Source organism: Amblyomma maculatum, chromosome 2 (assembly GCF_055883805.1).
Source record: "Amblyomma maculatum isolate TAMU_Amacu chromosome 2, ASM5588380v1, whole genome shotgun sequence".
NCBI classification, from domain to species: domain Eukaryota; kingdom Metazoa; phylum Arthropoda; class Arachnida; order Ixodida; family Ixodidae; genus Amblyomma; species Amblyomma maculatum.
In genome coordinates, this window is record NC_139345.1 from 206,396,720 (window position 1) to 206,423,161 (window position 26,442).

General features: G+C 49.7%; 1 pseudogene; it reads left to right on the forward strand.

The window, feature by feature from the left end:
- LOC146201116 (ABC transporter G family member 20-like) overlaps window positions 1–26,442 on the forward strand; it is a 208,151-nt pseudogene that overhangs the window by 12,061 nt on the left and 169,648 nt on the right.

Sequence of the window (26,442 nt, forward strand, 5' to 3'; positions counted from 1 at the left end):
GTATTCGGCTTGGCTGGGCAAAAAAGCCCAGCAATCCTCTTATGGTGGGGCGTGTAAGGCCGCGGTGGCCCTTTTTTTAATGTTTCGGCGCGCGCGCCGCAGAAAACGGCGATGGAAGCTTCCCCAAGCTACGAGAAATCGACGCGACCGATTGCGTCATCTCGGCCACCGTGCTGCGCCTCCTCGCCCTCGTCGCCATGCGCGGAGTCAAGCGTGCATCCCCCCGCATGGTCCCGGCCCTCCTCCTCGCTTCTCGCGGGAGGGCCGCCCGTGTTGACCACGTTCGAGAATGTTCCAGGCTTCTCCAGAAGGCCAAGGGGGGAAGGCATAGCTTTGGCAGCGCTAAGCTGTTTTTCCGTTCCTCCCCGCTTCTAGAAGGCTCGGCGCTGGCTATTTAAGAGCGCGCCGCGCAGTTACTGACGGTTCTGGCTTTTGTGCTGAGGCTAGTCGCGTAGCAGGCAGGCCCCGACTGAGGAGTCGTTAAAAAGAGTGATGCGCTCGTATTGCCGTTAGTTATTCTTTGTCTCATTTGTAAAACGTGTCGCCTCTCTGTCTCGTGTGAATAAGTTATCTGTACCCTGTGCTTCGTGTTCTTGTTATATAAAGTTAATGTTCGTTTTGTTACGGCAAGTTCGTCGTCCTACGTCTCATTGTGTGGTTGTGTGTGAACTACACGTCGCCTGCCGAATCGAGGAGCACCTGGCTTGGAGAGGTGCGGAAGATTTAAAGAAGAACCTGTGATTTTTACTCCTTCCGTTCCGAAACACCTAGGCTTCCGAATAACAAGAACCTGGCCCAAGCTCGTCTCGCTTCTCCCCAACGGACCTTGAACAAGAGTCCAGAACTGAGGGAACAATTCACGAACTTCATGGTCAAGATGTTCAAGAACGTCCATGCCGAGGAAGCCCCACCGCTTCGATATGGAGAAGAATGCTGGTACCTTCCTATTTTTGGTGTTTGCCACCCATGAAAGTCCAGTGAAACGCTAGTCGTGTTTGATTCTAGTGCACAGCTAGAGGGCGTGTCACTGAAGAGAGTTCTGCTTTTTGTACCAGGCCTGTGATGAATAGCCTGCTTGTAGTGCTCATCCGATTCCGGAAAGAGCCTGTGACCGTAACCGTTGACATTCAGCACATGTTCTACTGCTTCCTGGTGCGAGATGACCATCGGAATTATCTAAGATTTCTGTGGTTCCGCAACAACGACATCCAAGATGACATAGTGGAGTACCGAATGAAGGTAGATGTGTTTGGAAATAGCCCTTCACCAGCAGTTGCAACCTATGGGCTTCGAAGAACAGCACTAGAAGGAGAGGAATAATTTGGCAGCGACGTCAGGCAGTTCGTCGAGAGAGGTTTCTATGTCGACGATGGTGTGAGGTCTCTCTCTATAGACAAAGAAGCCATCAGCCTGATACGCCGCACACAACAAATGCTGGCAGCATCAAACCTTAGGCTCCACAAAAATAGCCTCTGACAGCCCAACCGCGTTAGAGGCATTTCCTGAGGAAGATCGCGCTAAGAATTTGATGAATCTTGATTTGTATAATGGTGCACCGCCAATCGAACGCAATCTGGGAATTTCTTGGGACCTGACGAAGGACACCTTCTGCTTCCTGACTCCAATCCAAGAAAAATTATTTACTCGGCGCGGTGTCTTCTCAGAAATGAACAGTCTGTATGACCCACTTGGGTTTGTTGCTCCAATCACCATTCAAGGGAAGTCACTCCTCCGAGAGCTAGCGACTGGGACTGTCCACCTCCTGATAAAAAGAGAGACACATGGGAGACTTGGAAAGCCTCCTTACAAGTACTCGAGCAGCTGGCCATACCTCGCACTTATGCCCCTACCTCACTCACTACCGCACAGTGCAAGGAACTGTACATCTTCTCAGATCCATCAACCAAGGCTGTGGCTGCAGTGGCTTACCTCAGAGTGATATGTCCACATGGCGCGTGCTACGTCGGGTGCGTCATCGGAAAGGGTAAACTAGCACCGCATCCGGAACACACCATCCCAAGTCTGCAGCTTTGCGCTGCAGTGTTGGCAGTAGAGCTACCAGGTCTCATCAATCGTGAAATGGACATGGGACTTGATGCTGTAAACTTCTCTACCCACAACAAGGCGGTCCTAGGTACATACATAATGAGACCCGAAGGTTTTACGTGTATGTTAGTCATCATCATCATCATTATCAGCCTGACTATACCCACTGCAGGGCGAAGGCCTCTCCCATATTTCTGCAATTAACCCGGTTCTGTGCTAGCTGCATCCACTTGACCCGTGCGAATTTCTTAATCTCATCCGCCCACCTAACGTTCTGCTGCCCCCTGCTACGCTTTCCTTCCCTAACAGGGTGGAACGCATCAGAAGCTCGACACGTCCAGAACAGTGGCATTACTTTCCTTCTGACATGAACCCTGCGGATCTCGGAACAAGGTTTATGCCTGCAGCCCAAATGGCAGGATCAACCTGGCTGACGGGCCCTGAGTTCTCGTATCATCAAGAATACTGTTCGCCGGAACTGAAGAGCAATTTCGACCTGGTTGATGCTGATTCTGACACGGAGGTGCGGCCCCAGGCAAATGTTCTCGCAATTTGCGTAAATGCGAAAGAACTCGGCAGTTTTCGGTTCGAGCGCTTTTCAAGCTGGATTAGGTTGACTCGTGCAATTGCAGTGCTCATACGTCTGGCGAGGAGATTTCGGAGCACTTCTCACGATGCGTCGGCGTCCTGTCGCGTAACAGCTCATTAGACCAACTACGACCTTCGGCAGAACACCTGACTCAAGCGAAAGCAGTCATTATCCTGTCTGTGCAGAAAGAAGTGTATTTAAGCGAGTTGAAGAGCTTGCAACAAGGAAAGCGACTTTCGAAGTCAAGCTCTCCGTGGAGACTGGATCCATGAATTGATTCCGACGGCCTTTTGAGATTTGGTGCCCGCATCGAGAGAGCCAACCACTTCGACCAGCAGAAGCCCATTATCGTGCCGGGGCTACACCACGTCACCACCCTGATTGTGCGGCATTGCCACGAGCAGGTCAGGCATCAAGGACGCCACTTCACTGAGGGAGCAGTCAGAAAAGCTGGGTTCTGGATCGTCAGAGCTAAGCGTAACATTGCTTCCTACATACAAAATTGTGTTACATGTTGCAAACTCCGAGGGAGACAGCTACAGCAAAAGATGGCAGACCTGCCACCAGAAAGACTAAGCACCGACCCACCGTTCACTTATGTCGGACTGGATATATTTGGACCGTGGCAAATCATATCCCGTCGGACCAGATGCGGCGAGGCCAACAGCAAACGTTGGGCCGTGCTCTTCATTTGCATGAGCATTCGCGCTGTTCATATTGAAGTAATCGAGATTATGGGTACTTCAAGTTTCATTAATGCTCTCCGGAGATTCTTTGCCATAAGAGGCCCGGCAAAGCAACTGAGGTCTGATTGCGGGACAAATTTTGTAGGAGCATGCTCCGAGCTAAAACTGAAGACCTGTCGTCTAGACCACGAGAAGCTGGGAACATTCTTGTCGGACCATGGGTGCACATGGGTATTCAACCCCCCTCACGCTTCGCACATGGGAGGAGCGTGGGAAAGGATGACCGGAGTCGCACGTCAAATTCTGGATTCCATGCTACTTGAGAACGCCCCTGGTTGCCTTACTCACAAGGTCTTGGATACCTTCTTGGCAGAAGTCTCGGGAATAATAAATGCAAGACCACTCATTCCTGTTTCAACAGATCCCGAGTGCTGGGAAGTGCTCAGTCCTGCAATTCTTCTGACCCGAAAGGTCGGCGGCAACACAGTGCTACCAGTCTTTAATTAAAAGGATATATACCGACGACAGTGGCGGCAAGTTCAGTGGTTGGAAGACTCGTTTCGGTGCCGTTGGCGACGCGAGTTCCTTGCTAAGCTACAGGGTCGCCGCAAGTGACAGTACCCAACTCGTAACCTCCTGGCAGGCGACTTCGTGCTCCTGAGGGACAGCCAGGTTCATCGCAACGAGTGGCCCATGGGACTCATTGTGAACGCTATCGAAAGTGTGGACGGCAACCTGCGAAAGCTCGAGATCAAGACGGCAACCCGGGAAATGATAAAGACCGTTTTGTGACTGAAACTGTCCTGCTTATTTCGCGCTAGGACTTAAACACCATATATTGGTATATAACCAGACGGGGAGTGTGCAGTTACATGAGTTGGTTCCATTTTCCCGCGCGCACAACCTTCATCTGAAAACAATGGACTCGACTCCACGCGCTTTCTCTTCCTTCTCCCCGCGTGCTTTCTCTCTCTGTCTCAAGCCTTCCTCTCCAAGTTTCATCTCACGGGAGAAACTTTTCGTTTTCTAACCGCGCTGCGCGACTGCGGCAGCACCTCGTTTTTACAAGTTGTAAAATGCGATTCGATGATCGGAACACTTTGGCGGATTCCCCAATATCCGGCAACACGCAGCATTTAAGCGCTGTCCATACGGGCAGAAAAACGCATTTAAAATAGAGGCGTGTGTTTGGCTCACTTTGTGTCGTGTTTTGCAACTCATAAGGGTGGAGAGGGTTCAAGAAAATGGTTGAAACAGCGCTGACACAGGACAAGTTGTGCAGTGTTCCTTGCGTCGTCCTGTGTGTGCGCTGTTTCAACCATGAGGCCGCGTTTTTCACTCTGCATCAGAGACCACGGGATATACGTGAGAGAATCCCTTTGCGCTGCAGGAGTTGGCCCTGCACGATGACTTCACCATAGCGGAGAACATGTACTTCTTCGGCCAACTGCTGGGGATGCCGGGAAGCCTGATCTACAGCAGGATCACCTTCCTCTGCTCCTTCTTCCAGCTGCTGCCCGCCGACCGGTTCGTCAAGACGCTCAGGTGAGCCACGTGCGGCAGCTCATCTGCTGGTGGAGGGACCAGTACTGGCGTCAAAAGGCAGGACGAGCCGCTCTTTATAGCTCTCTAGTGCGCTATGACAGCTTGGCATTATGTGACAGTTTGGGCGCAATGTGGCAGTTTGGTGAAAAGACGTAGGGTTGTTTGGGAGCACTGTGGTCTAGCCCGTCAGGTTTGAACTCTCTCGGCGACGCGTTGGGCTCTGCACCACAGCGGCGGCCAGCAGCGGCGCGTATCCCTGGCCGTGGCACTGATGCACTCTCCGCCCTTCATGATTCTGGACGAACCGACGGTGGGGCTGGACCCGGTGCTGCGCGACGCCATCTGGCGGTACTTCGTGGTGCTGTCGCGCGAGCAGGACACCACCATCGTGGTCACCACGCACTTCATCGAGGAGATCGCCGACGCCGCACTCGTGAGTCACGCTTCCTTTCCTTCACACTGCTTTCAGAGGCTCAATAAGAATTCAAACCCCTGCATGCACAGTGCTCAAGGGGTGTCATGGCAACCACGTCAATACGTTCTACGTAATGAAACACAATAACCTTTTCTGCATTTCTTTCCTTAAAATTTCGAGCAATGCCGGGAGATCAATGTGCAACATGCAAAATACCGAGGCTAAAGCGCTTTCAAAGGCGTTTTGTTATGTTCTATACTTCAGCCCACAATGCCTATTCCGAATATTACAGACTGTTATAACCATCGGTGTTAGTGCTCTCCAAATTTAGCGTGAAATCTTTAAGGTTCCCGTTTCCCAGAAGAGCCCGCGTCGTCGTCGTTGGCCGTGAGTTAAAAATTCCGATTAACAATGAAATTGAAGAGCAGGTCACAAATATTCGGATGGGCGTCAGACTCCTCAGAAAGATTTACGTAACCAAAGGAAATTTACTGAGCTCAAATGTACATTCACTTAATTTAAGCCGGGGTTTGGATCGACCCCAGGGCCTTCGGGTTGCGAGGTAATCATCTCATCGATCCCGATTGTGTTCGGAGATTATCGATTGCGATCATCTCCGTGAAAGCATCCGCGCGCTGTTGCTTCTTTATTCGACATTGCCATGCTTGTATACTTATGTAGAAGGAGGAGGAAAACTTTATTGAGAAAGAGGCTTTAGGCGTGGGTTGGGAAGGTGTTCCCCTTTCCGCGATTCTAAGCCGGACGCCAGGTGGTCGACCGACGGGGTTGAACCTCTGGGCTGAGCAGCGCAGCCTCCCACTGCGATTAGCTGCAGACTGTTCAGTGGCTTTTCACATGGGTATAAGCTGTGTCTTCCCTTTGGTGCCCGCAGAAGGAACAGACTAGGCTGTACTAATCTGAGGACCATTTGGGTCGATTAAAGAAAGTGTCCTCCCCGCCATGGTGGTGCAGTTATAGGGCGCTCGACTACTGTGCCCGAGGATAAGGGACCGAATCCCTGCCGCCGCGACCGCTTTTCGATGTAGGCGAAAAGCAAGGTGTCCGTGTGCTGTGCGATGTCAGAGCACGTAAAGAATCCCAGGTGGTAGAAATTTCTGGAGCCCTTCGCTGTGGCGCCACTCATAGCCTGAGCAACTTTCGGTTGTTCAATCGTATAAACCATAACGAAAATGTTAGTTTGGAGCTGCCGCCAGCTACCTTGTGCTTTACTCAGAGATCTATGGGGCTCTGGAAATATTTTCTTTCTCGAATTCGGTCGTTATATCTTTGGATGTCACTCGCTCTTTGGCCGACCTGAGCTCGGGGTAGCGTACTTCCGCGGTTAACATCAAAACCTCTAGCAAATGGTACGCCGCCTTGTTTCCAAGATGGCCTGAAAAAGCGGGGACCCAAACCAATGTGATCTGGTGGGTGCATGTAAAATTTCTTAAGATTTTGAAGGCCGCAATGTGGGCCCTTCCTTTTGCAAAATTTCGAATTTCGGTTTTAGAGTCGCTGATTATGTATTTGGCAGTGGTGGATGTAACGGCCAAAGCTATGTGGCAGCTTCTTCGGCCTCCTCCGGATATTTCGTTTCATCGATCATTGCCGATGCTAAATGACGGCCGTGATTGTCGAGGGTTGCTAGAATGTGTCAGCATATTCTGCCGTGTCCATGTGCACCGCGTCTTCTGCCCTTGGTAGAAGACGCGGATGCATGGTTGGTTTTTGGCAGAAGAGAGATATTAAGCGCTCGTGCACAGGCCTTTGAATCGGCAAGGTAGGTGTATAGATTCCTTCGTATTATATGCCTGTTTCTTTTAGGACGAAACGAGCTGTTTTAGTGCCTGATAGACTTGTGCTGTGAAATGTCCTGTGAAATATTGTACTGTGAAATGTCCTTCCATCATTTCCGCTAAGTTGTTATAAATTCCTAAGTGTAGCAGTTTGTTATCTGGCGTATGACAGGACAGGTTGAGTGCAGCTTTGTAGGACTGTCTAATTAGCTCCTCTAGTTCGTCCCTCTCTTTGAATGTGAGGATGAGGTATGGTGTAGAGTAGATGACTGCTAAGAACGAAGGCCTGTGATAGTCCCCTGGTCTCGGCTTCTTTAATCCTCCTCGTCTATTTGCAATACGCCTGATGAGAAGGTACATTTGATTCACTGTTTCTCAGTTTTTTAATTAGTGTGTGAATATTATTTGACTCTATTCTGTAATCATTCGCAAATTTCTCGGTGTTTCCAGTTCCAGAATAACTTCTCATTATGCGTAGATTTAAATTTGGGCGCTTTATTCTTTTTTTGACACTTGGGGTGTAGTACAAGGATTTCCGAATTTTAGGAAGAACACGTAACTCCTGCAACTATAGTGCTTCTACTTCACATTCGCTGCTTGTTGTAGCGTGTCTTCTGCTGTGGCAATATTTTCCTTGGTGGTCCAAAGCGTAATATTGCCCGTCTAAATGGAGTGTTTCAGGTCTGGAATTTTCACAAGTTTGTGTGCCATTTTGATGAGAATTATTTTTAACAGAAAAAGGGAGAGGAATGGTCATGCGGTGCTCCTCTGTCTCCTAAACCACAGGTGTCGGATTCTACTCTACAGGAAGTCTTTGATGAAATTGTACACTTTTCGCCTACCTATAAGAGTAATAGTGATTGCAGGATAGCTTTGTGTCCGATGTTATCAAATATTCTGGTTAAATCTAGGACTAGGATTGCCCTCGTGCTCTTTCCTTACTCCAGAGACAAAACCTCACTTGCTAGTTTAAGCATCGTATACGGTGTTGATAAATGTGGTCTAAAGCCAATCATAGCGTTTGGGTATAAATTCTCTTTCTACATATGGGATTGGAGCATGTCTAGTATTACATGTTCTGTCAGTTTGCTTATGCAGGAAGTAAGTTAAATAGGTAGCAGGTTTTCAAGCACGAGCTTATTGCCTAGCTGGTTTCAAGATGAATTTAATAATGACATGTTTCCAAGAAGATGGAAATCTTCCCTTTCTCCAACACTCGTTTGCAAATTCTGCTAGGGTTGTGATAAAGCATCATCTAGATTTCTTGACATTTTGTTGTTAATGCCGTCCTCTCCTGGGGCAGATGGCCTGCGGATCTTTTGGAGGGCTGCTCTTATTTCCCCGGAGAGCAGAAAGTTGGGCGAGGTGGTTGAAATACATGCTGAAAGTTTTCTCGTAGAAACAAGGACAAGTCGAGAAAGTCGAGCGCTCGTCCTTGTTTTTCTGACTTGTCTTTGTGTCTACACGCAAACTTTTTAGGGTACTTATTTCCGCCATTTTTATATCCGCGTCCAGGACGGGGTTAGGTTATCCGTCATATTCTGGCAAGTACTTCGTGTTTCGGGATGTGCGGGCGTATTTCTACTGTAGTGCGTTTATGATCTCCTGATCCGTAGCCGAGTTGGTTGGTTGGTTGGTTCACAGGAAGGGAAAGGCGCAGTATCTGTCACGCTTGCTCTGTGGACACCTGAACCGCGCCGTAAGGGAAGGGAGGAAAGTGGGAGTGAAAGTGGAAAGAGAGAAAGCGGAGCCGTAGTAGAGGGCTACGGAGCAATTTCGACTACCTGGGGATCTTTAACGTGCGCTGACATCGCACAGCACACGGACGCCTCTTCGTTTCGCCTCCATCGAAACGCAGCCGCCGAGGTCGGGTTCCAACCCGGGAGCTCCTGCACAGTAGTCGGGCGTCTTACCACTGCGCCGCCCCTACGTTTAGGATTTTGGTGATTTCTTTTTGAGTCGTATCTTGCTTGTGTTCCGGGTCAATTGGATGCCGCAGAAGATTCTGGGAAAGAGAGCCATGACTAGCCTTGACCGCCTAGTAAAGAGCAGAGACATTAGACTGCCAACCAAGATCCGTATAACTTGTGCTATGGTCTTTCCAGTTGGGATGTATGGATGCGAGAGTTGGACTGTGAAGAAGGCTGACCGCCGAAGAAATGACGCGTTTGAATTGTGGTGCTGTCGGAGACACTTGAGAGTTCCGTGGACGGCCAGGAGATCGATATTCTTTTTGAGTCGTATCGTGCCTGTGTTCCGGGTCAATGAGATGCCGCAGAAGATTCCATGTATCTGTCGTGCCTAGACTGCCATTTACATTTTCACAAATTTATTTCGCGAGTTCTGCGGAGTGGCGATAAATTTCTTCTGTTTCTAAGCTTTTTATTGTATTTTTCTTCAGCCATCTTTTTCTAGGCTTTGTACTGCCTCTAACACGTGTGTGAGTCGTATATATTCCAAAGTCGCTTATAATTTCTTCAGTGGCCTTTCCTACATTTGACAAGAAGTTTTGCGTCCAGTGATCTAGGTCAATGATCGGTTCCTTATTTTGGTCGCGAATAGTCCTGAATTTGTCCCAGTCGATTATTTTGTTCTTTCGAAGTCTGGATTTGAGATTACCAATTATGACTTTAGGCGTTGTGATATAATTATCACTTCCCATAGTGTATCTGGAGTTAGCCCAGCTTAAATTTGCGATGTTTTATCATATTGTGAGGTCTGCACAATATTTCTATACGCGCTATTACTTGTCCCAGTAGCTTGCAATGGATCCGTGTACCGGATTAGCCCTCTTGTTCTATAAGATCCGTTAAAGCTGTGCCCTTCTCGAAAGTTGTCCCCACTGCGTATGCTGAGCGTTGAAGTCGCCCACGATTAGAATTGAATTTCGGCCTGCAGCTGTGAAGACCTTGAGTATAGCGGCTTTCACTGGTCGAGGATGGGCTTTACAGTGGCTGATGCGCTCGGTACGAATGAGGAGGGGGGGAGGGGGTTCTTTTGCTAGGTAGAAGTTCGCTTAATATACAGTCAAGCTCTATGGTTTATACCTTGTGTATAACCACGGTAAGGTTTCTATATGTTACATTGTGGTGGTGAAAGGTTGTTCTTTAATGTGATATGACAGAACTGACCGCTACCCTCGTAGTCTAAGTCGAGGTATCCTGGATCTTGGGTGACTATATCATCAGGTTTTTGGCATCGCGATTGAACGGGTAAATGCAGATGAACTTCTTTGTTGCGTATGGATCTGAAGGTTGCTCTGCTAAATTGCTGATAGTTTTAGGATTTACCATTTTGCGTCGTTAGTGGTTCCGCTTAACCTAACAGGGGAAGACGGCGTAAAATTTTCTGTAGAATGGTGTCGATTGTTTCAAATTTGTGATTGACATCTTGGATGGGTTCAAGTCTTTGCGTTCAGTTGTCGAGCTTCTGGCTATGCTCTTCCACTATTTCTTCGTGTTTCGGAACCCTTCCCTGCAAAGACGAATTTCGTACCTCGGCTATTTCTTGTTTGTTTTGTGTGTGTGTTTCTTCCTTGCTTGCTGCGCTTACTGGAGTTTCGATCGAAGCAGTCACATTACTTTTCATTTCTGCGATTTCCTGTATTCGTACTGATTTTGAAGGTTGGTTCTTAGATTGGACAAGTGCTTTAAGTCTACTATTTTCCCATTCCAAGTGTTTGGTTCGGTATGGGCACCATTGTTGCGTTGCCTTCGGACATGTCTTTTCAATGTCCGGCCCTTCTATAGTGTGTGCATGCGTCCAATTTTGAAGGAAGTGGTAGACTGAATATAAATCTCCAAAGTATATGATGCTTTCAGGGAGTTCATCTGCATCGAAGTGAAGCAGAAGGGCCTTGAAAGTTCTTCGCATCTTTCGTGCTCGGATGACTTCAGGGTTTCGATTTCGAAGTTTATTCATAATTTCTATTTGTGTTTCTCGATCGTAAGCCCGGCAGGTGGTGCCCTGCGGGACCCTATCTGAGGGGGCTTGACTTCGACGTAGCGCAGTGCGTTTGCTAGCGCCGTCATCGATATTGGGAAGGCGTAGTTTGCCTGGTTGGTCCTGGACTTATCTTTTTGGGCCTCCGTCGCGTTGATTCTGCTCGCTACTGCGATCGCTTGTCTCATGAACTTGTCGGTGTAACGCGTATTGTCGACGCCACCCGTGGATCTGTAGACATATTTATGATCTTTCTCCGGGAATCGGGGAAGGGACTTTCTCTTCAAAAGGTATTTGTCGGTTCTAAATCGAGCGCAGCACTGAAGGGCGGTGATTCTGGTTTACAGCCGCCGATTGCCATGCTTGTTGCTGTCGCCGCCGCATAATTCCTGATTTTTAAGCACTTTGCGGGGCAAGTGAGTCCACATAAACTACTCGTTAAAGCGCCAATTTTAATTTTTTGCGGCGCTGACACTATCGCGTGATGATACAAGCTTGCTCTTTAAAATTAAAAATAAAATCTTGAGAAGTGAAGTGTATTGAACTTGAACATTACACTCCCAATGAAACAAAAAGGAGAAAAAAACTAGAGAGACGCTGAAGCTTCGCCTTTATAGTAGACGCGAAACGCCTTTAACATCGCCTTCTTAAAAAAATTGTGCGAACTTAAAAAATTATCTTGTGTAAAGCATTTCAATGTCACCTTCACCTGAACGGACGAACAACAAAAGGCATTCGAACGAGTTACGGCACCGCTTGCAGATAACATCGGTGCTTGCCCGTTTTGATGCGAGTGCCGAGACACAGGTGCCAGCAACGTGGGTCTAGGCGCTGTACTCCTCCAGTGGCAAGACGGTGCCGAGCGAGTTATCGCATACGCCAGACGGACTCTGCCACGTGCCGAATCAAACTATTCTACCACCGAAAAAGAATATCTGGCTGTTGTATGGGCGGTGAGGAAATTTCGACCCTATCTTTAAGGCCGGCGCTTTCGGGTCGTGAGCGACCACCACGCTCTGTGCTGGTTAACGAACTTGCGAGATCCCTTCGGACGCCTTGCACGACGGAGTTTACAGCTAGAGGAATTCGACGTGACCATCGTGTACAAGTCTGGACGTCAGCACAACGACGCCGACGGCTTGTCCCGTTCACCTGTCGAGGCTGCGCGGGAAGACGAAGAACGAGACTTCCCCCTTATCGCAGCCGTCGACGTGATCACTGTTTCGCAGCAGCAACGTGACGACCCGGCTCTCCTACCACTTATCGATTTTCTGGAAGTGCGTACTACAGAAGTTCCCCGTCTCTTCGCCAAAACGCATTCATCGTTTTTCATGCAAAAAAATGTTTTATACAAGATCAATTTCGCTCCGACGTGAAGAGATTATCTCCTCGTCGTACCAGAGTCTCTTCGCGAAGAAATCTTTCAGGCATGTCATGACGAGCCACCGCGGGTCACCTGGGGTATACTCGAACTCTGGCCTGAATTAAGAAGAGTTATTACTGACCAAACCTTGCGTCTGCAGCACGACATTACGCTCGAACATGCCATGATTACCAGCGACAGTAAACACCACCTGTGAAACCGGCAGGTTTACTGCATCCTGTTCAAGTGCCAAGATACCCATTTGAACAAGTTGGCATGGATCATTTGGGTCCTTTTCCAAATTCTGATTCGGGCAACAGGTGGATAATTGTCGCTACAGATTACCTCACGCGTTACGCTGAAACAAAGGCTCTCCAGCACTATGGCTGTATTTATTATTGATTGCCTTTATATACTTGAACGCACTACTCTTCGGATCATGGATGGGGCGTCACCAACTGATAACGTCACAACCGGCGGCACATTTTCGGGTAGATTTTGCGAACACTTTAAGAGCCTACATAGCCTAGAAAGGCATTTGCATTAATAACGCTATTGCATCGCAGTGTTCAAACCACAGCTTAGCTGTCCTCCCATTTTTGTGCAGGTGGGCATCATGCGCAACGCCAAGATATGGTGTGAGAGGCCGCCTTCGGAGCTGATCAGCATCTACAGAGCGAAAACACTGTCTGACGCCTACCTCAAGGTGAGTGCCAATGTTACCTTAAAAGGCTCTTGCACAGAAAAGCACAATAAGTTTACATGTATTTCGAGGCTTTTTCACGCCACACGGTACCTGACCATGTTGCGTTTCTCATGCCAGCTTCCACGAAGCTATTCATTTAAGGGTTCGCGAAAGCTGGCAAAAATATTAGGCTTTCGGAATGTTAATTATGCTTTTAATATCGGTATTAGACTCCAGAGCTCAATCTCCGATAGGTTTCTAACATTTCAGACTAATCAAACGTTCTAGGCAGCATTCGCAAACATCGGATTTATTTGTTCCCGGCCAGGGTGTCGCATTGATCAGGGTGCTCTACTGCTGTTCCCAATGATGCGGGATCGTATTCCAGCAGCGGCGGCTTTTCTAACGGAGCGACCCGAGTGCTGTGCCATATCAGTTGCACGTTAAAGAACCCTAGGTGGTTGAAACTTCCGGAGTGGTGTCTACTGCGGTGTCTCTCATAGCCTGAGTCGCTTTGGGACCCCATAAACCGAACCAAACGAAACCAGATTTCTTTTTTTTGGCAGTAAGTCTTGGCAAGGTTCACTGACAGCGCCACAGCAATATGAAGACTGCGCGCATGGTGCTGCCGGCAATGGGCTAGCGATTTCTTCGTTTGGCACATGTGCACGCAGTTTCCACGCGCAGTGTTGTTGTGCTACTCCAGTGGCAGAGGACACATAGTACATAGACTGCGCTTTGCTGCCTGCGAAGCGGAGCAGTGAAGTCAAAGAGCTGAAGATTGGCAGCTCTAACCATGGTTGAACCGAGTTTGACGAGCGTTACCTTGTCTTTACATGGTCTTGTGTGGTTTGACGTTTCATTTCAGATTCTCTTTTCAGCGATATGTGGCGGCATTTTAGCGTACAGTTCAATTTGTAATCACACTCAAATAATAACGGTACTAGAGCGCAACCGTACTCGATGTCAGCTATCCAACCATATATGACTTGACATTGCAGCGTAAAGTTAAATTTAGAATTAAAATTAATAGCAATATTTCTGACCTATAATTAGTGTGGTGCAGTTATGCTCGACATAAGCTATCCAACGATATGTGACTTGATTATGTAGCGTCCAGTTTTTCAATCACAGTGAACTAATTAACTTAATAAATACTACACGTCAGTAAGTTATATGGCAATATGCCAGGTTATCATCGTAAACTAGCATGCATGACTTGTTTCTAGGCAGTCTAAACACGCATCATCATCATCATCAGCCTGACTATACCCACTTCAGGGCGAAGGCCTCTCCCATATTTCTCCAAATTAACCCAGTTCTATGCTAGCTGCATCCACTTGACCCCTGCGAACTTCTTAACCTCATCCGCCCATCTAACTTTCTGCCGCCCCCTGCTACGCTTTCCTTCCCTTGGAATCCAGTTTGTTACCCTAAAGGTGGATTCACACGACGGACCGAATAGCGAAGCGATCGGTCACGTGACCTCTGATCCGAGGTCCGTCCGTCCGCGGCGAGCATTCACACGGTGGGAGAGAATAGCAGACGACAGAGCGGACTTACTCTTTCTCCCAGGCACTGCGCGAGAGGAGAGCCTTGTTCTGGCGCGCTGTTATCGAGGGTAGCCTACCATGGACGATGCATGGACGGTGGGTGAATGCGCGGGTTGCGGCGGCCTACAGCTACTGCTGCTGCGCCGTTTTGCCAAAGTATTGTGGTGACTGTTTCGCTCGATGTGGTATACTACGCAGGCAGTTCTCTGCAGTGCAAACGATCGCGCTTACTCTATGAGAGCTGCATGAAAATACTGCTTTCAACCCTTGGAAGACGACCATTCGGACTGCCCCTATGCTCCCGGTACGTGCCAAATGCCAAAACGCTTGAGGAAAGCGATGAATACATTCAAGCGACTGCTCTGTGCAGTCACAAAACTCACGCATTCGGTATCGCGCAGTGCAAGAGCCTGTCACTGTAAATTCTGTGAAAACCATGTACTGCGAATGAAGGCAAAAACAGGCTAGTTCGACTCCAAAATAGAAACGACTGCCGTCAGTCGTCAGAAGCCGCTTCTCGCTTTCCTACAGCGTTTTAGTGCAATGTATGTTATGTTGTCTATGCTTGGGCACCGGGAGCATAGCTGAAAAGCGTTCCGCGAGAGAAATAAATAAATAAAAAAATGTCTTGTCCGTGAAGGATCCGAATTGTGAAAAGGACTCTCGACCTTGTCGCGAATTGCTGCTCGCGGACTGAAGCGAAGCAGCGGAAATCACTGACGTAGGGCCACGTCACAGCGAATCGTGAGAGCGATTCGCGATTTGGTCCGCCGTGTGAATCCAGGTCGAGAGTCCTTTTCACAATTCGGATCCTTCACGGACAAGACATTTTTTTATTTATTTATTTCTCTCGCGGAACGCTTTCCAGCTATGCTCCCGGTGCCCAAGCATAGACAACGTAACATACATTGCACTAAAACGCTGGAGGAAAGCGAGAAGCGGCTTCTGACGACTGACGGCAGTCGTTTCTATATTGGAGTCGAACTAGCCTGTTTTTGCCTTCATTCGCAGTACATGGTTTTCACAGAATTTACAGTGACAGGCTCTTGCACTGCGCGATACCGAATGCGTGAGTTTTGTGGCTGCACAGAGCAGTCGCTTGAATGTATTCATCGCTTTCCTCAAGCGTTTTGGCGCGCTTACAGTTACGCTGCATAAGTTTTGGCATTTGGCACGTACCGGGAGCATAGGGGCAGCAGTCCGAATGGTCGTCTTCCAAGGGTTGAAAGCAGTATTTTCATGCAGCTCTCATAGAGTAAGCGCGATCGTTTGCACTGCAGAGAACTGCCTGCGTAGTATACCACGTCGAGCGAAACAGTCACCACAATACTTTGGCAAAACGGCGCAGCAGCAGTAGCTGTAGGCCGCCGCAACCCGCGCATTCACCCACCGTCCATGCATCGTCCATGGTAGGCTACCCTCGATAACAGCGCGCCAGAACAAGGCTCTCCTCTCGCGCAGTGCCTGGGAGAAAGAGTAAGTCCGCTCTGTCGTCTGCTATTCTCTCCCACCGTGTGAATGCTCGCCGCGGACGGACGGACCTCGGATCAGAGGTCACGTGACCGATCGCTTCGCTATTCGGTCCGTCGTGTGAATCCACCTTAAAGGTGGATTCACACGGCGGACCAAATCGCGAATCGCTCTCACGATTCGCTGTGACGTGGCCCTACGTCAGTGATTTCCGCTGCTTCGCTTCAGTCCGCGAGCAGCAATTCGCGACAAGGTCGAGAGTCCTTTTCACAATTCGGATCCTTCACGGACAAGACATTTTTTTATTTATTTATTTCTCTCGCGGAACGCTTTTCAGCTATGCTCCCGGTGCCCAAGCATAGACAACGTAGCATACATTGCACTAAAACGCTGTAGGAGAGCGAGAAGCGGCTTCTGACGACTGACGGCAGTCGTTTCTATTTTGGAGTCGAACTAGCCTGTTTTTGCCTTCATTCGCAGTACATGGTTTTCACAGAATTTACAGTGACAGGCTCTTGCACTACGCGATACCGAATGTGTGAGTTTTGTGACTGCACAGAGCAGTCGCTTGAATGTATTCATCGCTTTCCTCAAGCGTTTTGGCATTTGGCACGTACCGGGAGCATAGGGGCAGCAGTCCGAATGGTCGTCTTCCAAGGGTTGAAAGCAGTATTTTCATGCAGCTCTCATAGAGTAAGCGCGATCGTTTGCACTGCAGAGAACTGCCTGCGTAGTATACCACATCGAGCGAAACAGTCACCACAATACTTTGGCAAAACGGCGCAGCAGCAGTAGCTGTAGGCCGCCGCAACCCGCGCATTCACCCACCGTCCATGCATCGTCCATGGTAGGCTACCCTCGATAACAGCGCGCCAGAACAAGGCTCTCCTCTCGCGCAGTGCCTGGGAGAAAGAGTAAGTCCGCTCTGTCGTCTGCTATTCTCTCTCACCGTGTGAATGCTTAAGGTGGATTCACACGACGGACCGAATAGCGAAGCAATCGGTCACGTGACCTTTGATCCGGGGTCCGCCCGTCCGCGGCGAGCATTCACACGGTGAGAGAGAATAGCAGACGACAGAGCGGATTTACTCTTGCTCCCAGAGCACTGCGCGAGAGGAGAGCCTTGTTCTGGCATACTGTTATCGAGGGTAGCCTACTGTGGACGATGTATGGACGGTGAGCGAACGCGCAGGGTGCGGCGGCCTGCAGCTTGCTGCGCCGTTTTGCCAAAGTATTGTTTGGTGACTGTTCCACTCGATGTGGTATACTATGCAGGCAGTTCTCTGCAGTGCAAGCGATCGCGCTTACTCTATGAGAGCCGCATGAACATGCTGCTTTCAACCCCTGGAAGACGACCATTCAGACTGCTGCCCGTGCCAAATGCCAGAGCTTATGCAGCGCAACTGTAAGCGCGCCAAAATGCTTAAAGAAAGCGATGAATACATCCAAGCGACTGCTCTGTGCAGTCACAAAACTCACGCATTCGGTATAGCGCAGTGCAAGTGCCTGCCATTGTAATTTCTGTGAAAACCATGTACTGCGAATGAAGGCAAAAACAGACTAGTTCGACTGCAATATAGAAACGACTGCCGTCAGTTGTTTGAAACCACTTCTGGCTTTCCTCCAGCGTTTTAGTGCAATGTATGTTGCGTTGTCTCTGCTTTTGGCACCGGTAGCATAGCTGGAAAGTGTTCCGCGAGAAAAATATATAAATAAAAAATGTCTTGTTCGTGAAGGATCCGAATTGTGAAAAGGACTCGCGGCCTTATCGCGAATTGCTGCTCGCGGACTGAAGCGAAGCAGCGGAAATGACGTAGGGCCACGTGACACCCAATCGTGAGGGCGATTCGCGATTTGGTCCGCCGTGTGAATCCACCTTAAGCGACCATCGGTTATCCTCTCTTCGCATTACATGTCCTGCCCATGCTCATTTCTTCTTGATTTCCCCTAGAATGTCAGTAACTTAAGTTATTTCTCTGACCCAGAGTATGAAAGCTTCCAATCAAACAGACCAGATAGAATTGGCCGAGATATCAAAGCTAATCAATAAGCGTAAGGTGGCCGATATAAGGAAGTATAACATGCACAAAATTGAGCGCGCTGTAAAGAACGGGGGAAGCCTTAAAGCGGTAAAGAAGAAATTGGGCATAGGCAAAAACCAGATTATGCGATAAGGGACAAGGCGGGCAACGTCATCACAAATATGGACAAGATAGTCAAAGTAGCCGAGGAGTTCTATACAGATCTCTACAGTAGCCAACGTAGTCAGGACCGTAATGAGATTGGCGGCAGGGAAAAACAGTCAGACGGTCCACCAGTAACGAAGGACGAGGTCAAGAAAGCATTAGAAATTATGAAAAGGGGGAAATCAGCTGGAGAGGATCAGATAACTACAGATTTGTTGAAGGACGGGGGGGGGGGGGGGGGGCATATCGTACTGGAAAAATTGGCCATCCTGTATACGCAGTGCCTGGTGTCATCGACGGTACCGGAACCATGGAAGAATGCAAACATTATCCTCATTCATAAGAAAGGGGACTCTAAGGACATTAAAAATTAGAGACCAATTAGCTTACTGTCTGTTACGTATAAGGTATTTACTAAGGTAATTGCTAATAGAATCAGGACAACCTTAGACTGCAATCAAGCAAAGGATCAAGCAGGTTTTCGGAAACGGTACTCTACAATCCGTCATATACATACCATCAACCAGGTGATAGAAAAATGCTCGGAATATAACCAGCCCTTATACATAGCATTCATTGATTACGAAAAAGCATTTGACTCAGTTGAAACCACGGCGGTGAAGCAGGCATTGCGAAATTTGGGGGTAGATGAGCCGTACGTGAAAGTGCTGGAAGATATATATAGGGGCTGCACAGCAACCATAGTTCTGCATAAAGAAAGTAACAAAATTCCCATATATAAAGTGTTAGGCATGAAGAGATGATCTCCCCAGAACTATTCTTGCTTAAAGGAAGTATTCAGCGACTTGGAATGGGAGCAGTTAGGGATAAGGGTAGATGGAGAATACCTCAGTAATCTGCGATTTGCTGATGACATTGCCTTGCTAAGTAACTCGGGGGATGAACTGCAAATAATGATTGATGACCTAGACAGGAAAAGTAGAAAGGTAGGCTTAAAAATCAATATGCAGAAGAATAAGGTAATGTTCAGCAGCTTCGGAAAGGAACAGCAGTTTACATTAGGTAGCGAAATACTGGAAGTAGTAGGCAAATATGTCTACTTAGGACAGGTGGTAACCGCAGATCCGGACCATGAAAAGGAAATAACAAAAAGAATAAGATTGGGATGGAGCGCATTTGGCAAGCACTCGCAGATTATGACTAGCAGCTTACCGGTATCGCTCAAGAGGAAAGTATACAACAGTTGCATCTTACCTGTACTCATCTATGGGGCTGAAACGTGGAGGCTAACCAAACGGGTTCTACTTAAGTTGAGGACAACCCAGAGGGCTATGGAACGAAAAATGGTAGCGGTAACATTAAGAGATAGGAAGCGCGCAGAGTCTAAACACTAGTTTGACCTTAAAAGCCGTAGCGATGGACGCATTCAGTTTTAAACATTTGCATTGGGTAGAGATAACGCTCTAAAAGATGTTCGTATAACCTTCGTTCGCCACAGCCGCAACAGCAGAGTCTGCGAGTAGTGCTCAAACTAATGTGAAAAAAAAGAAGAAAAGGGGACATGAGAGCTGGCTAACAAAATGACCGATACGCCAACACTAAATTCATATGGTAAACTCAGAGGGCTCCAGAAAGCAAGGCAATGCGAAAACCAAGTTCTTGCTGTCATCTGCCATCCAAAGGACATATGTGCCTGTGCCGTTTGTTTGTATTGCCCACTTGGCTAGCAAGACGTGATCATCAAACGCTAACAAAAATGGCGTGAGTTCAAGTTTCCCATCTCAGCTTCACACTCAACACTCCGCTTGATATTGATGTCCGGTTGAAGCTCAAATCTTATTAAGGCCTTTATAGCCTCATCGTTGTCGACAGAAGGTTGTCAGCAGAGGTGTCATGCTTGCGAGAGTAATAAACCTTGTCTCCACCCGGGATCGAACGTCCATTCTTTGTGTCTTTCCAGGGACCGTAGCTTTACCAACTGCGCCACGCCCCGGATCGTGAGACGCTTTTCATAATTCCCCTTGTCTACCATGAGGACAATAGCGGGATCCGGCGAGTGATAGATACTGCGCCTTTCCTGTAAACTAATTACAGAACGCCGGTGAACTTTGATTTGTTCATAAACGGCTGGTTGTGTTCGACAAGTGGCGCGCCATGTACCGTCATGACTAGTCATGACGTCACCAGGCGATTCGACCCCGCCGGGCGTCCGTACGGCGCCTTTCATTTGCTGCATCCCCGAACGCCGCACCACCCAGTTACTACTGTGTGGTGCGGCGTTCGGGAGTTAGGGGCGCGCAGAGGAGTTCGGGACGCGCAGGCCCCTGGGCCTCAGCACGGCCCCACTACACTCAAACGTTCATATGCCTACGGTTCATGACGTCGGCAGCTTGGTCTGTGGCGGTCTTTTGCCGGACCGGGTCCTCAGAGCGTAGCAGGGTCTCCTATTCCTCCCAGGTGATCCCGTTACCACCCAACTCTCATCGACCCCTCCAGCTGGTTCTGGGGCAGCCACTCCCTCCTCCTCCCCTCCAAAAATGTTCAATCATGGCGAGACACCTTAGTCAAAGGCGCTCTTCTCAAAGGCGCTCTTCTACCTCCAATTCGGCCATCTCAACATTAATAACACAATGGAACTGTAGAGGCTTCAAGGACCGCACTAAGCGGGCCAAGTTCCGCCTCTACCTTGAAACATTCGAGTCTGTACCAGCCGTGGTTGCCCTCCAGGAGCCAGGCCTGGGCGCCACACTTTAAGATTACACGACGTTCCAACAGGATCCCGCGTCTTGTCTTCTCGTACACAAAGTATGCACAGCCAACTTAGTAGATCTCGATCTCCAACTAGATTATTCCTATGTAATGGTGACAATCCTACCACTCCGCCGCAGGGACCCCCCATTGCATTTACTCAACGTGGACTGCCCTCCCAAACTCAAGCGAGTGACACTCGCGCACCTCTTCAGCCGCGCGCTAAGAGTAGCGGGTCGCGATCCCCTCCTGATCGTGGGCGACTTCAACGCTCCCAGTCAGCTGTGGGGGTATCGCAAGGAGGAGTCGCGCGGACGTAAGTTGGCGGAACTTGCGTCCACGTTGGGCCTCACCGTCCACACTGACCCGGTCTGCCCAACACGGTTAGGAAACTCTGTGACACGGGACACGTGTCCGGACTTAACCTTCACTCGAAACATAAGACACGCAGACTGGCTCAACACCGAGGAAACCCTCGGTAGTGACCACTGCATCCTTAACATTACAATACACACACGCCCGCTCAAACGTCCCACAACACAGGCCCGTATCACAGATTGGACGAAATTCAGGCCAAACTTAGACTCACTTGATAACACACCCATTTCCGAGCAGGGCTACTCAGCATGGTCCTAACAGCTGCTGACACACCTTCGCTCGCATGAAACACAGATCCAGCTCTCAGAGGCGGTTACGGACGTGGATAACCACCTCCTACACCTCTGGGAAGCCCGTCGCAGCCTCGTCCGCCGTTGGCGATGCCAGAAACACAACAGAAAGCTTAGAGCTCGAATTTCCGAGTTCACCCAGAAAGCGGCTGAGTACGCGGCCCATCTCGCCGACTCCAACTGGGCGGATAGATGCAACACGGCCGCGCGACAAATGTCTAGCCGCAACACATGGCGCCTCTTTCGAGCCCTCATCGACCCAACCCAAACAGGAACCGAAACACAAACATTTGCAGAGAGCCATGCATGCTTTCTCTGGCAACACGACTCAACTGGCACAGAAACTCCGGACCAGTATCTGTGTACAGCCCAAGACCCCCGTGGATCATCATACTCTTATGCAGGCAGAGAGAACACAGAACTGGATCAACTTTTCCAGCTCCATGATCTGCGGGCGGCTCTTGCCAAAATGAAACGGGGCACTGCCCCAGGAAGGGATAAGGATCACCGTCAAGCTTTTGACGAACCTGCCCGACTGGGCATATCAGTCCCTCCTCGACTACATCAATGCGATTTGGCGCGGGGACACCCCCTGCCAAGCGACTCGAAAACGGTTCTGGTAACCTTTATTCCTAAATCAGGGAAACCAATTGACACAGATAACCTCCGTCCAATCTCTCTCACCTCCTGTGTGGGCGAACTAATGGAGACGATGGTGCGGGACCGGCTATCTGAATATCTTGAACAAAAACATGTATTTGCAGGCACCATGTTCGGATTCCGCCCACACAGATCCGCTCAAGATGTCCTCCTGCAAATCAATCGGGAAGTCCTTGACCCACTCGAATGCCCCCATAATGACCGGGTAGTACTCGCCTTAGATCTCAAAGGGGCATTTGATAATGTAACACACGAGATTATACTCACCCACCTAAGCCAGACCGACTGTGGTCTCAACACATTCCAATACATCAAGCAATTTCTCACGGATCGTCAATCCTACATTCGCATCCAAGATAATGAGCATGGTCCTTACCTACTTGGCACGCGGGCAACCCCCCGAGGCGCAGTACTTTCCCCGCTGCTCTTCAATTTGGCTATGATGCACCTGCCTGCCCAGCTCGATGGCGTCATTGGTGTGCAGCACGCCCTGTATGCCGATGACATCACCCTGTGGGCCACGCATGGCAGTATCGGAGACATTGAAACTAGCCTGCAAACAGCGGCGACGATAGTAGACCGCTACGCCCGCCGCTGTGGTCTTCAGTGTTCCCCACAAAAATCAGAATTTGTGCACCTCCGCCCCTCGCGAAAGTGCACAACTCAAATCACTCTTTCTTTATACAGTGGTCCCATACACGAAGTTGACGAGATACGGGTACTCGGACTCTACATACACAAGCACAGACGGTCAGACATTACATTGGCCAAACGCCGTAAGGAGGGGGACCAGGTAGGCCGCATGGTCCACCGGGTTTCAAACAAACGCGGGGGATTGCGAAGTAAGGATGCCTTGCGGCTGGCAAACGCCTTCGTGACCAGTCAGATTCTATATTCGACACCTTATCTCCACCTAAGGAAACAAGAGGAGGATGCCCTTGAGGTTATCCTTCGAAAAATTGTCAAGCGTGCCCTGGACCTCCTCATCACTACTTCAAACAGCCGTCTTATGGCCCTTGGGGTGGTGAATACTTTCCGGGAGCTCCGGGAGGCGCACCTTACAAATCAGTACACGCGTTTGTCGCAAACGGAGTCGGGTCGCCGCCTTCTTGCTCGACTCCATATCCAACACACCACACTCATGGAAGACAGGTTTCGCATCCCAGAATTGTGGAGACGCGCCCTCTGCGTGCGGCCTCTGCCAGCGAATATGTCACACGAAGATCATAATGGTCGGCGCCTGGCACGAGCGGAAGCCCTAGCCCGACATTATGGCAACAAAACAGGTGTATACTACGTGGACGCCTCCGGCCCTCACCACGGGGGATGGTACACGGCCGCTGTAGTTCACAACAGCAAAACGGTTAACGGTCTCACCTTCAGAGCCCACAGTACAACACACGCAGAAGAGGTGGCGATTGCTCTCGCGGCCTCTCATTCCGACTCAAAATACATAATTACCGACTCGCGAGGAGCCTGTCGGAACGTCAGACAAGGCTGGACTCCCTTACTAGCCTATAAAATTTACCTAAATTGCATACGGGATACAGACCCCGCACACCGCTACCTTATATGAGACCCTGCTCATCAGGGTTTGGCAGGAAACGAGGCAGCAGACGCAGCCGCCCGCGCGCTCTCTCACCGGGCTGTTTTGTCCTCCCTACCCGATCAGGAACCCGATTTCAATCCGGCCTACACCTTCAAAGATATCACGACGTACTATCAAAATTGTCATCGCCTTTACCCCAGCCCATGTAAAGGTCTCAAAAAGGCGGATGAGCGGCTCCTTCTCCGCCTTTTCACCAATACATTGCTGTGCCCGACAGCCCTAAAACATTTTGACCCCTCCTTCAGTGGCAGCTGTCCACACTGTGGAGCGGTGTATTCTGACATCTATCACATGGTGCAGGCCTGCCCCTCCAACCCGGCTATTGCCCCCATCCCCAACCCAACCCGGGAGAACTGGGAGGCGGTCCTGCTCGGCTGCCACGACGTACAGGCCCAACAAGCCTTAGTCGGACTCGCCCGAGCGGCGGCAACCGCCACTGGGGCCCCAACTAGGGACCTCCACCTAGTGCTTGTAAGGGCCGGTCCCTTATGGGCCGATCCAAACATACCTCCTGGCCCTTGTGTAAATAACTGTTCTCACCACCACCACCACCACCACCCTTTGCAACCACCCCTCTTCCACCCTCGCCCACATACTATTCCAATGCCCGGCGGATCCTCCCCCGTGGGGTCGGGAGCACTTCACCACACAGCAAACAGAAGCAGACCCAGATGTCTAGGAGGCATTAGTACAGCAGGCATCAGCGGCGTTTGAAATTACAAGATAGAAAAGACGCCGTATCTTTCACCGTAAAAGAAGGAAGGAAGGTGGGAATGAAACAAGAGAGGGAGATATAGGTGCCGTAGCTGAGGGCAGCGGTCCACCGCGCTATAATAGCTTTCGCCTCATCGCACTTTAGTTGTCCAGAGTGACCTCTAGAATTATTTTAAATACTCAGAAGGTCCAATTGGGCATTTCTTGGGGAGATGACATAAGAATAGCACAATGCATAATATTGTTACGTGGAAGATTTACAGTCCCAAAGCTGTCCGCACAACTAACGTTGATGAGGGCACCGATTTCACAACTCTCAGCGTCGTCGTCTTCTCCGAGTCTGTTGCACTTCTTCATCCTCATCACGAACAGCGAATACAGCTAAGTAACACTACCCCCCCCCCCCCCCCGCGGGAAAAGCACAGTCCCGGTGCGGTCTATGTTAGCGAAATAGAACGTTGATGATAGGGCTTTAGACGGGACACATGCACTATTTCAGAGGTTAGAGCTGTGGACGGGGACTTCGGAACCACAGATTCAACTTCGTAGGTGACGTCGGTCACAGGGCTCAAAACACGGTAAGGGCCAGTGTAACGGTGCAAAAGTTTTTCACACAAGCCCACTCGACGGCACGGGAGCCACAGCAAAACGAGATATCCAGGAGTGTAGTGAACATCACGATGGCGGCTGTCGTACCGGATCTTTTGAGAGTCTTGGGATGCAGAGAGCCTGGCATGAGCTATCCGGCGGGCATCATGAGCGCGGGTGACGGCATCACTGGTGTAAGTACTGGTGGCGTCTGCCGCGGGTAGAGAGGTGTCGAAGGGTAGTAACGGGTGTCGGCCAAATAATAAATAAAATGGGGAGTATCCAGCGGAAGAATGGACAGATGAATTGTAGACGAATGTGACAAAGGGGAGATGAATGTCCCAATCTCGATGGTCGTCAGACACATACATGGCCAGCATGTCTGTGAGGGTACGGTTTAGACGTTCCGTGAGGCCGTTGGTCTGGGGGTGATATGCAGTGGTGAATTTGTGGCGGACGGAGCACGAACGGAGAATTTCGTCAACCACTCGCGACAGGAAACAGCGGCCACGGTCAGTTAGTAGTTCGCGAGGAGCACCATGATGAAGAATTACGTTTTCTAGAAGGAAGTCAGCGACGTCTGTGGCGCAGCTGGTCGGGATGGCTCGGGTAATAGCGTACCGAGTAGCGTAATCGGTGGCGACGGCGATCCATTTGTTCGGGCCAAGGACGTCAACGCCTATACGGGAAAACGGGTCAGTTGGTATGGGTATCGGCTGCATATGACCTGAAGGCGAAATTGTGGGCTTCTTCCGACGCTGACACAGTTCGCATGCGGCAATGTACTGCTGGACAGAGCGGTAGAGCCCCGGCCAGTAGAAACGTCGGCGCAGGCTGTCGTATGTGCGAGAGACACCCAAGTGGCCAGCCGTGGGAGCATCATGGAACTGTTCGAGGATGGTGGAACGCAGGTGTTGGGGAACGACGAGCAAATGGTCTGTGCCATCTGGTCGCATATTAAGTCGGTATAGGGTGTTCTCGTGAAGCACAAATAAGGCGAGAGATGGGTCAGGGCGGTCGGAGGTAAGACGGAGGATAATGGAATGCAGAGAAGGATCTAAGTGCTGTTCCTTGGCAATGTTGGCAAAGGCGGAGACAGACAAGACATATGCATCATCGTCAGAGTCTGTAGGACTAGGGGAGCGACGGGATGACGTGACAAACAGTCTGCATCTTGGTGAAGCCGGCCGAACTTGTAGACGACGGAAAAGGTGTATT